At 45.1% G+C, this 18,877-nt stretch overlaps 1 long non-coding RNA gene across 1 annotated transcript in view; it reads left to right on the top strand.

The window, feature by feature from the left end:
* LOC108582214 overlaps positions 1-18,820 on the top strand; it is a 71,387-nt gene extending 52,567 nt beyond the window's left edge. Inside the window, exon 3 of the long non-coding RNA XR_001895436.3 lies at positions 18,771-18,820. This is a non-coding gene — a long non-coding RNA (uncharacterized LOC108582214). The remainder of the gene's footprint in view (positions 1-18,770) is intronic.
* Positions 18,821-18,877: the final 57 nt, after the last annotated feature.

Below are 18,877 nucleotides of genomic sequence, written 5' to 3'. Positions count from 1 at the left end.
CCCTCACACTGCACATGGAGCACAGACCCCATCCACATCCATCAGTGGCTGCACTGCCAAGGCACATCACATCTCCTGGTTATTTAATCACACACACACACACACACACACACTCCCCCAAGGCATGGGGTCCTGTTGGTAGCAACAGCAAAGTCACTCATAGTTCTCCCTCATCCATGCACCACGGGCAGACGCGATGGCCTGTTGTCCTCACGTTTCCTCTGCTGTTGCTCAATGTGTCATTCCAAGTGAGGTGTTTAAGAGCTGCGTGCCTCCTCCGCCTCTTCCTGTGCTGCAGTGATCTCGGCAGACACTCGTTCTACATGGCACAGCTATAGTATGGAAGGGGTCACTCAACTGCATCAGACTTTATAAAGGCACTGTTTCAGGGTTTATTTGTTGCTCCATGTCGCCTGGCCTAACTTGACTTACACATATGCCAAAAGTTGATTCATACTTTGGACACGGGCATTTTTATCCAGCTATAAAATATCTGCTCATACGCATATGATAGTAATGGCTTTTCCACATCTTAAGCCATTGAGTTTTATGTGCTATCCATAGAGATGCTTTAAAAAGAAATTTTGTGAATAAACTTTTCTACTTTTTCTCCTGGCATAACATTTGTAAATTTGGGACGATTTTATAAGATTCTTGGCAGCAAAGTAAACTACCTGTTTTTAGTATGAGAAGTGGGAGTTTGAATGATGTCTCTATGGTTTTGGTGACACAATTGCATACCGCAAAGCATGATTTTGTGCTTGTCCTAAAACCTAAATTGTTCCACTGCAGAGCTCAGAATTTTCTTGTGTAGAAATAAAGCAGAAGTTTGAAAAATTTTTTTTCTTTTGTTTTTGTTTTTAAAGACTGTATATCACTCTGTCGCCTAGGCTGGAGTGCACTGCCGCGATCTTGGCTCACTGTAACCTCTGCTGCCCGGGTTCACGCCATTCTCCTGCCTCAGCCTCCCGAGTAGCTGGGATTGCAGGCACCTGCCACCACGCCTGGCTAATTTTTGTATTTTTAGTAGAGACAGGGTTTTGCCATCTTGGCCAGGCTGGTCTTGAACTCCCTACCTTGTGGTCTACCTGCCTCAGCCTCTCAAGGTGTTGGGATTACAGGCGTGAGCCACCGCACCTGGCAGTTTGAAAAGTTGTATGGAAGACAGTACACTAGGGACTGCGTCGAACTTGATTTTCCTTTTTCTGTGTAGTATGTGAAATAATTGTTTGCTTCACCCACTCAGACTCCTCTTGGCATTCACAAGAGATTCTTCGTCACTGCTCATGTTTGGGATGCTTTTCTGAATTGTAGTTTATGTTATTAGGCTCATTCTTCTCTTCATGCCTCAATGAGCCATTTTTACACAGCAACTCAATTGTGTAAATTGGGAAAATAAAATAACTGTCTTACCCAGGTCCTCAAAAAAGAGGAGCCAGAGTCTTGATTAAAGAGCTGGTATTTTGTTTTGGGGGTACAAACCTAGGGCCAAGAGGGTGAGGGAAAACAAGCTGTAAGGCAAGAAAAGATGCTGGTTAGCGTGGCATTGAGAGGTGAAGCCAGCTGGACTTACTGGGTCCAGTGGGGACTTCGAGAACTTTTCTGTCTAGCTAGAGGATTGTAAATGCACCATTCAGTGCTCTGTGTCTAAAGGATTGTAAATGCACCAATCAGCACTCTGTAAAATGGACCAATCAGCACTCTGTAAAATGAACCAATCAGCAGGACGTGGGCGGGGACAAATAAGGGAATAAAAGCTGGCCACCCCAGCCAGCAAACCAGAGGGTTTCCCTTCCACACTGTGGATGCTTTGTTCTTTCGCTCTCCACAATAAATCTTGCTGCTACTCACTCTCTGGGTCTGTGTCACCTTTAAGACCTGTGACACTCACTAGGAAGGTTCACAGCTTCATTCTTGAAGTCAGCAGGCCAAGAACTCACTGGAAGGAACCAACTCTGGACACAGCATGACAGTACTGTACTGGCCACAGCATCGCAGTGAGCCACCAGTGGATGTTCTTTCCCCAAGGGGGATTTCTCCAGGAGGGTTACGACTCCCAGAAGAGGTGGAATTTATCTTCCCAACTCCCTCCTGTCTCTACACCAATTGCCCATGTACACCCCCAGATAGCCAAAGGCCCTCACTTCTGGGTTGCATCGTCTAGCCCCTTGGTGGCTTGTAAGTCTCACTTCTGTTCTCTATTAAATGACCTTCCTCATGGGGTGCTTCAAGGATTAAACAAGATAATGAATGCGGGCAGGGCTTGTGGCTTATGCCTGTAATCCCAGCACTTTGGGAGGCCGAGGCGGGTGGATCACTTGAAGTCAGGAGTTCAAGACCAGCCTGGCCAAAATGGTGAAACCCTGTCTCTACTAAAAATGCAAAAAATTAACTGGGCATGGTGGTGAGCGTCTGTACTCCCAGCTACTTGGGAGGCGGAGGCAGGAAAATCACCTGAACCTGGGAGGTGGAGGTTGCAGTGAGCCAAGATAGCGCCACTGCACTCCAGCCTGGGTGACAGAGTGAGACTCCATCTCAAAACAACAACAATAAAAATCCAGATTATGAATGTAAAACCGTAGTCATTATAAGTACTCAAGAAAAGACTGACAAAAGAAAAGGTGCTGGGGTCCTGAGTTCCTGCTCCTCTGTGAGATGAGGCTTAGGGTCAGCCAGAGAGGAGCAGAGGAAACATCTGGGTATGGTGACAGACTTGGAACCATGTCCAATGTTTATGTGCAGCTGTTTCAACCAAATTTATGAGAGTGGAGGGAAAGGATAGGATTCAAAAATGTTTCTGCAGCAATAACAATAAGCAAAAATTAAATAACTTTGGATGCAAAAGACTCACTCTGCAGTGGCCAAGTCCAATTGCTTATAATGGTCTCCTCAGGAAAATAATCTATTTCAACATTGTTCCAGGCATGCAAAGAATGCTGGAAATCGTTTATTCCACCTTGTTTCTGCCCTTTCTCATGAGGAATGGGGGTAAATATCATGTAGACCAAAAGCAAAAGTTCACAGCTCCATCTGTGAACTTTTTTTTGCAGTGAACCGAGATCGCGCCACTGCACTCCAGCCTGGGCGACAAAGCGAGACTCCGTCTCAAAAAAAAAAAAGAAAAAAAACAACAAAGTGCTTCTTTTGGCCATGCACGGTGGCTCGTGACTGTCTTCCCAGCACTCTGGGAGGCCGAGGTGGGTAGATCACCTGAAGTCAGGACTTCCATGCCAGCCTGACCAACGCGGTGAAACCGTCTCCATCTGTCAACAACTCACTGGGGCAGAGTCGTTCCTTTAAATCTGGGAGGTAAAAAAATCTAAGTTCCCAAAGCTGGCTTTCAACTTTCCCCCACACAGAATTCACTTATTTTGAATGGCTCAGTTACAGGTTTCACTACAGAGTGGCAACCCCACTTCATTTCAGCCAAGAAACTCACGTTAAAGAAAAAACATCCAAGGCCTGCAGAGAACAGATCTAACGCCAATACAGTCAAACCCTGAAGCCGAAACATTTAAAAATAGATATTCTCATATTGCTTGTTACTTTTTTCATGGCATACAATGGAATACCTTAATTCTCTGGTGATTATGTGAAGGACACAAATTTCATTCAGCAAATATTCCCTGAGATTTGGGGTGGGGTCATGGGCCCTAACAGATAAGCATTGTGTGAGCTTCCCGAACTCAAGGACCTTGCAGGTTAGGTGAAAATATGTGACAATTAACAAATACAGTCGTGAAAAGACTGTTGTAAGGCAGCGTGCGATTCTGGATGAATGAGTGAAAGAGATAGCCAAGGGCCCCGAATTTCAGAGAGAGAAAGGACCCTGTGGGCTGGACAAATCTTCGACGGTTAGACTTGAGGTAAGTTTTGAAAAGGGTGAAAAGGATTTGGCTAGAGAAGGGGCTAAGGGAAGCAGATAGTCCAGGCCGAGGGGATGTTATGGGTAAAGATAGCGGGAAAATATGCGTGCCACAGTCCAGGGCAGAGTGGGACATAATAATAGCAGGTGTTTAGTGAGCACCTACTGTCCATTTGGATGTGCTGAGCCGTTCAACATTCTGGTCTCATTTAATGCTCAAAATATGCCCACAAAGAGGCATTCTTTCACCCAGGCACGAATGCAATGGCACGATCTCAACTCACTGCAACCTCCGCCTCCGGGGTTCAAGCAATTCTCCTGCCTCAGCCTCCTGAGTAGCTGGGATTACAGGCGCCCACCACGACGGCCGGCTAATTTTTGTATTTTTAGTAGATACAGGGTTTCACCGTGTTGGTCAGGCTGGTATGGAAGTCCTGACCTCAGGTGATCTACCCACCTCGGCCTCCCAAAGTGCTGAGAAGACAGGCATGAGCCACCATGTCCGGCCAAAAGCGGCATTCTTTTTTTTTTTTTTTGAGATGGATTCTTGCTCTGTTGCCCAGGCTGGAGTGCAGTGGCGTGATCTTGGTTCACTGAAAGCTCCGCCTCCCAGGTTCACGCCATTCTCCTGCCTTAGCCTACCGAGTAGCTGGGACTACAGACGCCCGCCACCACATCTGGCTAATTTTTTGTATTTTTAGTAGAGACGGGGTTTCACCATGTTAGCCAGGATGGTCTTGATCTCCTGACCTCGTGATCCCCCCGTCTCAGCCTTCCAAAGTGCTGGGATTACAGGTGTGAGCCACCGTGCCTGGTCCAAAAGAGTGACTGGCTGAAGGTCAGAACAGGGCAGTGATTTGAATTCAGGATGAGGGTTCAGGTCAGACTGTGAGAAGCCTCACTGGCTAAGTTTGTGTGGGGTAACTCATGAGGCAGAAAGAATACAAAGATAAATGAGACTCAGTCCTCAGACTCGTAACCTGGTTGGGGAGAAAGCCAGCAGTGGTGTGCAGAATGAATGGGCACGGAGATGCAGGACCAGGTGCCTGGCGGTGAGAGCTTGGATCAGTGCTTCTGAGGACGTGGCTCCATGACCAGCAGCATCGGCATCAGCATTACCTGGGAACTTGCTAGAGATGCAGATTCTCAAGCTATACCCCAGGCCTGGTGATTCAGACACTCTGCAGGTGGGGCCCAGCAGGCTGCATGTCAACAGCCCCTCCAGGTGAGCCAGGTGCTGCTAAAGCCTGAGGACCGGGTAGTGAGGGTTAGGGCACAGTCGGAAAGGGCCAGCTGGGGAGATACTACAAAGGAGGAATTCGCAGAAGACCCTTTCTGTGGTCAGCTTCTGCCCACTCTGTCCTCAGTCTCACCATCTGTACCTTGGTGACCGATTGGCTATCTGGGACTGGAAGAGAGGGAGCTGTCAGTGGTTCCGCTGAGGTTTCAGGTCTAGGATAATGTGGTCCGATTTGCATCCGGTAGACCTGTGTTCAAGTCCTGGATCTGCTACATTCCAGCTGTATCACTTCACCTCTTTGAGGCTTAGTTTCCTCATCTGTAAAATGGGAATAGCAATAACATCACCCTGTTAGGAGTCTTGTAGGAGTGAAATGAGATCACGTGAAAATGCATTGACTGTAAAAAGCTATGAAAATAAAGGCCATCATTAGTGACAGAAAGGTAGAGAGGCTCTGGTCATGATTTGGTTTTATTAAGTGTATAAAGTATGCATAAAAAGTGATGGTAAAGGCCGGGCGCGGTGGCTCACGCCTGTAATCCCAGCACTTTGGGAGGCTGAGGTGGGCGGATCGCCTGAGGTCAGGAGTTCAAGACCAGTCTGGCCAACATGGTGAAACCCCGTCTCTAGTGAAAATACAAAAAAATTAGCCGGGCGTGGTGGCGTGGGCTGTAATCCCAGCTACTCAGGAGGCTGAGGCAGGGGAATTGCTTGAACCAGTGAGGTGGAGGTTGCAGTGGGCCAAGATCATGCCACTGCTCTCCAGACTGGGCAACAGAGCAAGATTCTGTCTCAAAAAAAAAAAAAAAAAAAGAAAAATTAATGATAGAGTAGCTTACTCTGAATGTTCCTGTGAACAGTTAAAGATGAACCAAAGGACAGAGATGGAAATACAGATTTAGGTATCATTGGCAAAGAGATGAATAAGAATAGGTTTGCCTTTTTTTTTTTTTTTTTCAGAGAAAGGGCTAAAAAGACAGTCTGCCTTTGTGTAAAAAATACCACAGTCTATAAAGTTCAGAATTATGGGATGACAGGGTGCATGACATCCCCAAAGGTGCTTCTGGCATAGTCTAGGGAACCCCACAGATAGAGAGAGAGGAGACAGTGGCCAACATATGAACCCTGAGGATGGGCAGTGCCACTAAGACCATTGAGAAGGTAATTTAAAGATTAAAATAGGGGACGCACCAGAACGGGCAGATGCGGAATACAGACGTAGCCAGCATGGTATTCAGAGTACCAACTTGGCTTTGCAAGAAATGTCACATATTTGTGTGTGTGTGTGTGTGTGTGTTTTATTTATTATTAATGTTTACTTTGAGAAAAGTTACTATTAATGCTTACTTTGAGAAAAGAATAATTGAAATATTATTTGATTACAATAAAATTCATCTTTTTAAAGTGTATAATACAGGCGGGGCGTGGTGGCTTACGCCTGTAATCCCAGCACTTTGTGAGGCTGAGGCGGGCAGATGACTTGAGGTCAGGAGTTTGAGACCAGCCTGGCCAATATGGTGAAACCCCGTCTCTATTAAAAATACAAAAATTGGCCAGGTGCGTTGGCTCCCGCCTGTAATCCCAGCACTTTGGGAGGCCGAGGCGGGCGGATCACAAGGTCAGGAGATCGAGACCATCCTGGCTAACACAGTGAAACCCCGTCTCTACTAAAAAAAAATGCAAAAAATTAGCAGGGCACGGTGGCGAGTGCCTGTAGTCCCAGCTACTCAGGAAGCTGAACCAGGAAAATGGCTTGAACCCAGGAGGTGGAGGTTGCAGTGAGCCGAGATCACAGCATTGCACTCCAGACTGAGCAACAGAGCAAGACTGTCTCGGGGAAAAAACAAAAACAAAAACAAAAACAAAAGGATCGTGGAGTAGATCAATTTTGATCAGAAAATGTCATGAGGAAAGGTCTGAGCCGGGCGCGGTGGCTCACGCCTGTAATCCCAGCACTTTGGGAGGCCGAGGCGGGCGGATCACAAGGTCAGGAGATCGAGACCATCCTGGCTAACACAGTGAAACCCCGTCTCTACTAAAAATACAAAAACAAAATTAGCCAGGCGTGGTGGCAGGCGCCTGTAGTCACAGCTACTCGGGAGGCTGAATCAGGAGAATCACTTGAAACTGGGAGGTGGAGGTTGCAGTGAGCTGAGATTGTGCTGTTGCACTCCAGCCTGGGTGACAAAGTTAGACTCCATCTAGAAACAAAACAAGACAAAAAAAACACAAAAAACTAAACCCAACTTTTATGTTAAGTTCAGAGGTACAAGCGCAGGTTTGTTATGTAGGTGAACTCGTGTCACGGGGGTTTGTCGCACAGATTATTTCATCACCCAGGTATTAAGCCCAGTACCCAATAGCTATCTTTTCTGCTCCTCCCGCTCCTCCCACCTTCCACCCTCCACCCTCAAGTAGACCCCAGTGTCTGTTGTTTCCATCTTTGTGTTCGTAAGTTCTCATCATTTAGCTCCTACTTCTAAGTGAGAACATGCAGTGTTTGGTTTTCTATTCCTGTGTTAATTTGCCAACGATAATGGCCTCCAGCTCCATCCATGTTCCTGCAAGACATGATCTCGTTCTTTTTTATGGCTGCATTCGTAAACATTTTATCCCCCCAAAGAGAAATTCCATACCCATCAGCTGTAATTTCATTCCTTCTGCCCTCAGCCTCCGGCAACTATTAATCTGCTTTCTGTCTCTATGGATTTGTCTATTTTGGGTATTTTATATAAATGGCATCATACAATACGTGGCTGTGAGCCTGACATAGTGTTGTCAAGCTTTCTCCATGTTGTAACATTTCTTTTCATTGATGAATGGTATTCCATTTGTTCAGCCATTCATGGACATTTGTGTTGCTTCCACTCCTTGGCTATTTAGAATAATGCTTCAATGGACATTTTTGTACAAGTTTTTGAGTGGACACATGTTTTCAGTTCTCTGGGGTATATACCTAGGAGTGGAATTACTAGGCCATATGGTCATTCTGTTTAACTTTTTGAGGAACTGGCAGACTGTTTTCCAAAGCAGCTGTACCATTTTATGTGTCCACCAGCAGCGTATGAGGTTTCTAATTTTCTCCACATCCTTGCCAACACTTATTATTGTCTGTCTTTTAAAATGATGGTTATCCTACGAGGTAGGAAGTGGTATCTCACTGTAGTTCTGATTTTCATTCTCCTAATGGTGCATGATGTTGAATAACTTTCCTTGTGCTCACCGGTCATTGTATATCCTCCTTGCAGAAATGTTTCCTCAAATTCTTTGCTCATTTTTATTGCCCTTTTATTGTTTAGTGGAGTTCTTTATATAGAGTTCTTTATATATTCTAGAAACAAGTTGTTTATCAGATATATCATCTGCAAATATTTTCTCCCATTCTGTGTCCTTTTTTTCACTTTTTATTAGTGTTGTCGCACAAAATTTTAATTTTTTTTTTTTTTTTTTTTTTGAGACAGAGTCTTGCTTGTTGCCCAGGTTGGAGTGCAGTGGCGTGATCTTGGCTCACTGCAACCTCCGCCTCCCAAATTCAAGCAATTCTCCTGCCTCAGCCTCCTAAGTAGCTGGGATTACAGGCGTGCGCCACCACACCTGGCTTAGTTTTGTATTTTTAGTAGAGACAGGGTTTCTGTATGTTGACCAGGCTGGTCTTGAACTCCCGACCTCAGGTGATCCACCTCTTTGGCCTCCCAAAGTGCTAGGATTACAGGCGTGAGCCGCCACCCCCAACCAAGATTTTAAAATTTTGGTGAAGTTCAATTTGTTTATTTTTAATTGCCAGTGCTTTTGGTGTCACAGCTAAGAAACTATTGCCTAAGTTAAAGTCACAAAGATTCACACCTATATTTTTCTCTAAGAGTTTTACAGTTTTAGCTCTTACATTTAGGTCTTTGATACATTTTGAATTATTTTTTTGTATATGGTGTGAAGTGGGGGGTCCAACTTATTTATTTTGCGTGTGGATGTGTGTGGTTTCCTCAGCATCCTTACTTTAAAAGACTATTCTTTGCTCATTGAATTGTCTTAGCACCATTGTCGAAAATCAATTGATCCTGAAAGTAATGGTTTATTTGTGGACTCTCAATTCTATTCCATTTATTGCTATGTCTGTCCTTACAACAGTACCACATCATCTCGATTACTATAGCTTTAGAGTGAAAATGTGAGTCCTTCTACTTTGTTCTTTTTCAGACCTGTTTTGTGTATTCTGGATCTCTTGCATTTCCATATGAATTTTAAGATAAACTTTTCAACTTCTGGATAGAAAGCAGTAGGCTTTTGATAGGGATTATGTTGACTAATTTGAAGAGGATTATTATCTTGATGATATTGTCCTCCAATGTATGGACATGGCATGTCTTTCTATTTAATTCTGCTTTAGTTTCTTCCAAAAATATCATACAGTTTTCAGTGTACAAGATTCACATTTCTTTTGTTAAATGTATTCCTCAATGTCTTACTCTTTTTGATGTTATTGTTGATTGAATTGAATTGTTTTCTTAATTTCTTTCTTTTTTTCCTTGTTTTGGATACGGGGTCTCCCTCTGTCTTCCAGGCTGGAGTAGCATGACCACAGCTCACTGCAGCTTTGAACTCCTGGGCTCAAGGGATCCTGCTGCCTCAGCCTCTTGAGTAGTTAGGCAGGCATGTGCCATCACACCTGGCTAACTTTTTAAATATATTGTAGAGATGGGGTCTCACTGTGTTGCCCAGGCTGCAATTCCTGGCCTCAAGTGAGTCTCCTGTCTCAGCCTCCCAAAGTGCTGGGACGGCGGGCATGAGCCACAGTGTTAATTTCATGTTTGTATTGTTCATTGCTAGTAATAGAAATGGAATTGGTTTTTGTATATTGATCCTATATCCTGCAAACTTGTACTTGCTTATATGCTCTAATAGGTGTTTTTGGTTTGTGTTTGTGTGTCTATTTCTTTGGATTTTCTATATACAAAAGCATGTCATCTGCAGATACAAATAATTTTGCTTCTTCCTTACCAGTCTGGGTGCCCTTTATTTCTTTTTCTTGGCTAATTGTTCTGGTTTAAATTTTTAACAATTTTCTCTTAAGCTTCCCTTCTGCCAAGCCATGGAATCCTGTTAGTAGTCAGTCTGGGATCTTCCCTGCTCTTGGACTTGTGTCTTTTTTTTTTTTTTTGAGGCAGAATCTCGCTCTGTTGCCCAGGCTGGAGTGCAGTGGCGCAATCTCGGCTCACTGCAAGCTCTGCCTCCCGGGTTCACAGCATTCTCCTGCCTCAGCCTCCCGAGTAGCTGGGACTACAGGTGCCCACCACCATGCCCAGCTAATTTTTTGTATTTTTTTAGTGGGGACAGGGTTTCACTGTGTTAGCCAGGATGGTCTCGATCTCCTCACCTTGTGATCCACCTGCCTCGGCCTCCCAAAGTGCTGGGATTACAGGAATGAGCCACTGTGCCTGGCTGCTTGTGTCTAATTTTTTAGAAGCTTATACTGAATTAATTCACTGGGGGAGGGTGGTGTCTTGTCCTTGGTGCCATCATCATCCTTGTTTTAGTCTAATCTTAAAACATGGGTTCATGCAGGTCCCTGCTGTGTCCTCCCTGGCCCAGCTGCTAGGCCTCTCCTGATCTCCAGTTCCCTGTGCGATGTTGTCCCAGCCCTTGGGTGCTCACTAAACATTCAGTAGCTCCCAGCTTTCTCTGGGCTATGGGAAACTCTGTTGAGACCGTCTTGGATCTGTCTGCCCAAGCACAGCATTGCTCTCCCAGCCTGCTGGGCACAGGAGAACATGTGCCCTGGGCATGAGGAGCATGCCTGTCTTCTGCTCGAGGTCCCCAACCACATGGAGCTTCTGTCATTTGACCCTGACCCCCAGGGCCCAGCCCTGGGTTGGGGGCAGACTATGGAGCCCTTCTCACAGGCCCTCGCCAGCGTTTCAAGCCTTGTGGTGCTTTCTGACTGTCTTAATTTCTCATCTGGAGGAATTTTATGTGGTTGAAGTGGCTTTGATTGGTTCTATATGTAGTCCTTTAAATGAGTTGTTACAGTCTCGCCAATGCACATTAACGTAGCAGTATCTCATTGACTGAACAAGTACCCTGGGTTCTTTGTCCCACCTCCAAGAAAATTAAGGAACATGGACACAAAGGTGGGGCTGGACCAAAAGTTTAATAAGTGAAAGAAAAGGCAGGGAGCGGTGGCTCACGCCTGTAATCCCAACACTTTGGGAGGCCAAGGTGGGTGGACCACAAGGTCAGTATATCGAGACCATCCTGGCTAACACGGTGAAACCCCATCTCTACTAAAAATACAAAAAATTAGCCATGTGGTGGCGGCACCTGTAGTCCCAGCTACTCAGGAGGCTGAGGCAGGAGAATGACGTGAAGCTGGGAGGCAGAGCTTGCAGCTTGCAGTGAGCCGAGATCACGCCACCGCACTCCAGCCTGGGCGACAGAGCGAGACTCAGTCTCAAAAAAAAAAAAAAGAGTGAAAGGAAAAACGCTCTCTGCAGCAGAGAGAGGACTCCCGGTGGACTGCTGGGTTACAGCTGAGTTCAAAAGCTTTTATCAGAAACTGTTCTCATCTCTGTGGCAGTTTGAGTCACTTCTCTTATCAGTAAAGCTGTCTGTGCAATTCCCCTTCTGTTACGCAGCTGTGGTCTCTAGGCCATCACGAATTCCGCTTTTCTAGTTTATGTAACTGTGGGTTTGTTTTAGGTAAGTCCCCTCCCGGCCTGTGCAGCTTTCCACGGTGTATATGCCTGAAAAAGGGGGGAAACTCTTTCGTGGGAGCTCCTCACTCATTGTACGAAGTTGCTCACGTGTGTGCAGGTGCAGCTTGAGGGTTATTCCTCCCAAGGTTGTTTCATTTTTGCCCGTTGCTGTAACTTTCCAGGCAGTCTGCTTCTGTAGTCGGAATTTTCCCCAAGTGATTTTTTTCCTTTCCTTCTTCTCACAGTGGCTGTCATCTGGGGTGACTCTGCCTCGCCGGGGATGCTTGGCAATGTCTGGAGACATTTTGGTTCTCACAACTCGAGGGTCGTGGATGCTGCTGGCACCTAGTGGTGGAGCCCAGGGAGCATCCCACCCTGAGCAGGACATCCCCACAACAATGAATCATTAGGTCTAACATGTCGGTAGGGTGGAGGTTGAGAAACCCTGTTATAAATCCCTTGTTTAAATCCTTGAGGATGTGGGCTTTTGAAATAATTATAATAAATAATTTTAATTTGATTTTCCGTGGTTATATTGCCGTCCCTGGGACACGGAGGCAGAAGGTCTATTTGATTAGGGAAGGGCAGGGAGCAGGAGGAAATGTAAAGAGCATCTCAGTCGAGAACCACACAGCAATGAAAATGAATGAGATGTAGACACACAGGCCACACAACAAGCAGATAGCCTTGAACAAAAGAATATACAACATGGGTTCGTGTACATAAAGTTCAAAAACAGGCACAACTACTTTACTGGGGAGATTATAGCTCGACAGTAACACTACCAAGAAAATCAAGGATATTATTGCCATAAAAGTCAGGGTAATGATTACCTCTGGGTGGGGAGGCGGAAAAAGGATACCAAGGGACTGGCACCATTCCATTCCTTGAACTTTTCATTTTCCTTTAAATAGTGCTTTTTTGTTTTATGAACTTCTATGTATGTTTTACAATTAAAACATAAAAATGGGGGCCATTAGTCAACATTCAAAAATCTCATCCTCCTAAAACAGAAGGAGTACCTAAGTGGAAAAACAGGTGAATTACTTTTCTTTTTTTTTGTTTTTGTTTTTGTTTTATTTTGTTTTTTGTTTTGAGACAAGAGTTTTGCTCTTTCATCCAGGCTGGAGTGAAGTGGCACGATCTAGGCTCGCCGCAACCTCTGCCCCCCTTGTTCAAGTGATTCTCCTGCCTCGGCCTCCTGAGTAGCTGGGACTACAGGTGCCCACCACCACGCTCGGCTAATTTTGTATTTTTAGTAGAGATGGGGTTTCTCCATGTTGGTCAGGCTGGTCTCAAACTCCCGACCTCAAGTGATCCACCTGCCTCAGCCTCCCAAAGTGCTGGGATTATAGGCGTGAGCCACTGCGCCCGGCCAAACAAGCAAATTTCAAACAAAGTCTGGGGTTTAGTTAATAGTCATGTACCAGCCGTAATCTCCTAGTTTTGACACGTGTACTACAGTGATGTAAGATGTTAACAACTGGGGAAACTGGGAGCGGGGACGGGGTCTCTCTAAATTATCTTTGCAGTGTAGACCTAAAATTAGTTCAAAATTAAAAGTTTCTTTAAAAACAAGTCTCTAACACGTTTATAAATGCTTCCCTCTAACCTTTGATCTGTTTCTCAGCTTTCACTTTATCATCTTTTGATGACATGAGCAACAATGCTGGGAGTAACAGCAGCTAATGCTTAAAGCAAGGCTGGCCCCACAGGCTGCGCTTCTGCACCTGCTATTATGGAGGACCTGGGAAGTGCAGAAAAGTCTGAAGAAACAGAAAACGCAGCTACACAGATGCAGTCACTACTTTCACTGAGGCATCTTGCCGTCCTGTTTTGGTTTCCCTGTACATTTTAATTTGGCTTACACCATTTTGTAACCTGATTTTTAAAAAACTCTAAACATCGCCAGGCACGGTGGCTCACACCTGTAATCCCAGCACTTTGGGAGGCTGAAGCAGGCAAATCACGGGGTCAGGAGTTCGAGACCAGACTGGCCAATATGATGAAACCCCATCTCTACTAAAAATACAAAAATTGGCCGGCGTGGTGGCTCACGCCTGTAATCCCAGCACTTTGGGAGGCCAAGGCGGGCGGTTCACGAGGTCAGGAGATCAAGACCATCCTGGCTAACACAGTGAAACCCCGTCTCTACTAAAAATACAAAAAAAATTAGCCGGGCGTGGTGGTGAGCACCTGTAGTCCCGTCTACTCGGGAGGCTGAGGCAGGAGAATGGTGTGAACCCGGGAGGCAGAGCTTGCAGTGAGCCGAGACTGCACCACTGCACTCCAGCCTGGGCGACACAGAGAGACTCTGTCTCAAAATAAATAAATAAATAAAATTAATAAATACACTGTGTATAGGATGCCACGCTATACTGACCTAAGTCTAGAGTGCTGGGCCTTTAGGCTGTTTCCAAGTTCTCTGTCTCATGTAAGCTTCCCTGAACATCTTTATTCCAAATTTATGACTACTTTTTGGATTATTTGCTTAATTTATTTTTTTTTTCTTTTTTGGCCACTTCTCTGTTTTTCTTATCATAAATTATTAGGGCAAGCAGTTCTATGAATTAACAGGATAGCTCTTTAGCATAAAAATTAACAAGCTTTTAGAATTCTACATCTCATATCACTCAGTATTCCCCACTACCCTTCAAGACTGAATGGCAGATTTCCTGCTATTTACGGAGACAAGGGAATCACTGGTGAGTAACATCTTTCTTTACATCTGATGGATGTAAGTGGTATCTGATGGATACCACAGAGATGCAGGATTGAGGCAATGATGGCAATAATTAAGGATAAGGAAACAAGCAGCATTTCGAAGCTTCTAGTAATACACCAAGTGCTTTTGAAATGCAGCATCTCACATCTCGTTCATTCCTCTGAACAATGCTATAGGTAGATATTTTCTGTTTTACAGATGAGGAAACTGAAGCCAAACCCAGAGATCCAGAGATCCAGCTTCAGAAGAAGGGGTGGGTGAGGAAATCAGGATAATATGGGAGGGGAGAAACTACAGACCAGACCCCTTGGAATACGTGTCTCTTTTTTTTTTTTTGAGACGGGGTCTCGCTCTGTCGCCAGGCTGGAGTGCAGTGACCGGATCTCAGCTCACTGCAAGCTCCGCCTCCCGGGTTCATGCCATTCTCCTGCCTCAGCCTCCCGAGTAGCTGGGACTACAGGCGCCAGCCATCATGCCCGGCTAGTTTTTTGTATTTTTTGTAGAGACGGGGTTTCACCGTGTTAGCCAGGATGGTCTCGATCTCCTGACCTCGTGATCCACCCGCCTCGGCCTCCCAAAGTGCTGGGATTACAGGCGTGAGCCACCGCGCCCGGCCCAACGTGTCTCTGAGCATCACATTGTATTACTGCTTTGCCAGGATTGGTACTTAGTATTTACTCAAAAAAAAAAAAAAAAAAAAAAAAGCAGAATCAAAAAGCAAATCTCTGATTCCCTTGTCTTTTAGGTCAGAACCCTCAAGTTAAGATATTCCACCACAGCTGAACTCTGACTAATGCAAAGGTATCACTGCTATCTTGCAATACACTCTTGTAAACGTGAGGCATAAATTTATAATAAATTATTATTTCAGAGCAAGCCCTTTTTAACTCTGTCTCTGAATGCTAATGGATACTATTTGAAACACAGATGTTTTTTCACAATGTGCTCTTATTTTGGAATTTATATTATGTTATCACCTGAACTTCTTGGAACTGTGGGGTATTAGAAAATAAACATTGTCAGACCTCAAAACTCCAGGCATCAAGAAGAACGCCTGAGGTTCCGTTCATTTTGAAATGGAGGTGCCTGCTGAGGTAGCACAAAGCTGACTCAACAAAAGTTACTGGAGAAAGGAAAATAATCTACTTTTCCTTTTTTTTTTTGAGATGGAGTTTTGCTCTTGTCCCCCAGGCTGGAGTGCAATGGCATGATCTCAGCTCACTGCAACCTCCTTCTTCCAGGTTCAAGTGATTCTCCTGCCTCAACCTCCTGCGTAGCTGGAATTACAGGTGCCCGCCACCATGCCCGGCTAATTTTTGTATTTTTAATAGAGATGGGGTCTCACCATGTTGGCCAGGCTAGTCTCAAACTCCTGACCTCAGGTGATCCACCCGCCTCAGCCTCCCGAAGTGCTGGGATTGCAGGCGTGAGCCACCGCGCCCGGCTTACTTTTCCTTCTTGATATTTGTATGCAGCATTCCTGATGCTGAGCACTTTCTTACTTTGCCACAGTGTAGCTTGTGTTCATTCACATGGCACATTTGGGCCCAGAAGTTGGTTCCTATTAAAGCTCCATACAAAGTCTGAAATTAGCCATTCAGCGGTCAGGCACGGTAGCTCACGCCTGTAACCCCCGCACTTTGGGAGGCCGAGGCGGGTGGATCATGAGGTCAGGAGATCGAGACCATCCTGGCAACATGGTGAAACCCTGTTTCTACTAAAAATACAAAAATCAGCTGGGTGTGGTGGCGTATGCCTGTAATCCCAGCTACTTGGGAGGCTGAGGCAAGAGAATCGCTTGAACCAGGGAGCTGAGGGTTGCAGTGAGCCAAGATTGCACCACTGCACTCCAATCTGGCCACAGAGCAAGACTCTACCTCAAAACAAACAAACAAACAAAAAACATGAAATTAGCCATCAGCAAAAACAATGTATTTCAAAATTCTTGCTTATTTAATGATAATAATAATAATAACAAATGGCTACTTTTATTGTGATAATTCTATTATTGTTCTCCAATTGCTGTGCTGATGCATTATGGGATCGAATGTTCCCATCTGGTGAACATTATTTCTCTTTTACAACTGTTGAAACTGAGGTTCCATGAGATGAAGGATCTTGCCCAAGGTCACGCAGCTAGTAACTGACAAAGCTGGCATTTGAACCAGACCTTTTGACTTCAAAACTCATAACCAGTTCATCTTCCTCTCCCACAAATAATATCCACCTTAAAAAATAGGACATTTAGGGTCTTATGTAGCTCTAAGAAGTTTGGGATATCTACTGCAAATTCTAGTGTAATGAAAGGATGCTAAGGAGATGGTTTAAAAAGAAACTGCATTTCTTGTAAAAATTTTGGCCAAGTAACGTTTGTGTGTGTGTGTGTGTCTTAATTGGTGGAGTTCTAGAAAAAGGTCTAGAAAATTCAACCAAGGTAGGAGGACAGAACATTTTTCTTTCTGTTTCTCCCACTTGACCATCTGAGAATTCTGTGCGTTCTCATTTTGGCAAAATTCATCAGGATATGGTCTTGGCTGAACGTTACTCCTGCCTCGGGCAGCGGAGATGTGTGTGGCACCAACTCAGCAGCCTGCGGGAAAAGCCGCCTCCCCCACCTCACTCCTGCACAGTCGCTCCTGCGGGCCTCACTATGGTGCTGCCCATGGCCGGTGTCCAGCACAGCAGAGCCCACCCCCGTCATTCAATGATCCTGTTTATTTGACTTTATGACAAAAAGGGTGGAGGGGGCAAAATTCTGTCACCCACAGCAAAGTGTGGCGTTTCCCTGGACATTGGAGTCTGGAACTTGGTAACTTAAGTTTGATTTGTTTAATTGTGAATGTCACCCAGACACCCACATCGGTACTAACGCCACAGCAGGGTCAAGGGTCCCAGGTTGCTCAATAGCCACATCATCAGCTTTTTGCAAGAGCGGCTGACAACAGCGATTTCCCCAGGTCCGGCCGGAGGGGCTCCGGAGGCCTCACCCGCACCTGAACCTTGTGCTCTCCATTGAGCGCCACACATTTCACGGCCCAGAAATCCGCTGATTCAGCTTTGTTTGAGTCCCTGGACTCGACCTTTCTCCTGTGATCTCTAAGCTTGTTTTTAATAAATGTTTAACTTCTTGATTAATTTCAGTGATTTCTGAGGGTCATTTTTCACAGCGCAGATAATACGCTCTAAATACCTGCTGGGCTGTCCGCTCACTCAAACCTGGAAACGTTTCAGAGTGCTTTTTGTCTCCCTAATACTCTCCCTTATGTGGGAACGAAATTCAGTCCTTATTCTTTCTGCCATCTGCATAATTGCCAGCATTTCAAGATGCTTGCTTCTCTCTTTCGTAGCCATTGGGAAAAAGTGTTTGTTCGACCTTCACTAAATTCGTATTTTTCCGGTGTCTTATGCTCATTTCTTGAAGAGTGGCATATAATTAATTCTTAAATGTTGATTGTTTCACTATACTGCCTTTTCTTCAGCGATTTACCTGCTTTTCATTTTCTTCCTCCCCATCCACTTATCCCAGGAAGAAAACTTCTCATCCACATCTTTATTCCATTTGCTTTTTGAAAAGCTTTCTGGTTCTGTGGAAGAAGTAAATGCTGTCTGCCGCCCTAGAACCCGAGTGGTCTCCTTTGTCATTTTGTGCGAGCTCCGTGGTCACATTCCCCATCCTCTGTTCTTGGGTGTTGGACTTGGTGGCGCCACGTAATCCTGTAATGGAACCACACTTAAAAGCCGGCGGATTCCTCAGAGTACAACTGCTCTCGTGCAGTCCCATTACCAGCATTTGTCACTACGGGACTGAGACAGCGAAGCTACCGGGAGAATTCCCAAAGTGGCAGGGAAGACCGGGATGAGGGGGTCTCGGCAGACTTTTCGCCAGTGTTTCTTTCCCCTCTGGCTATACCACAAACAGCCTTCTTTCCTTTTCTTTTTTCAATCTCCCTCCTTCTTACCATGTTTCCTTGTCTTATAATAGCACGTGCTTTAAACTTGCCATTGTATGTCCCGGGATATGATTTTTCAATCACTTATACACAGCATTTTAAAAACACGAATTGAAGAATGCGGTACATACTGGTGGACTCTTGTTTTTTTCACGGAAATCTTTAATTTCAAAATGATTCCACTCTCTCTCTCTCTGTTCTTTTAGAGAAATGTTATCAGACAGTATATTACTGTTTTCACTTAGCAATATGTAGAGATCACGTTTCCATGCTTATAATCTCCTTTGCAATGATTTTTCAGAGGCCTAATTTTCTACTTTGGGACCTGTCATCTGTGTCAGTAACTCCTGTTTGCATCCCGGATGTGCTGTGTGGTTCCCAGGTGCTCCATCTACATTGTGGACTGCG

The sequence above is a fragment of the Papio anubis genome, chromosome 13 (genome assembly GCF_008728515.1).
Source record: "Papio anubis isolate 15944 chromosome 13, Panubis1.0, whole genome shotgun sequence".
Classification (NCBI taxonomy): Eukaryota; Metazoa; Chordata; class Mammalia; order Primates; family Cercopithecidae; genus Papio; species Papio anubis.
This window is presented reverse-complemented; position numbering and strand designations above follow the sequence as displayed.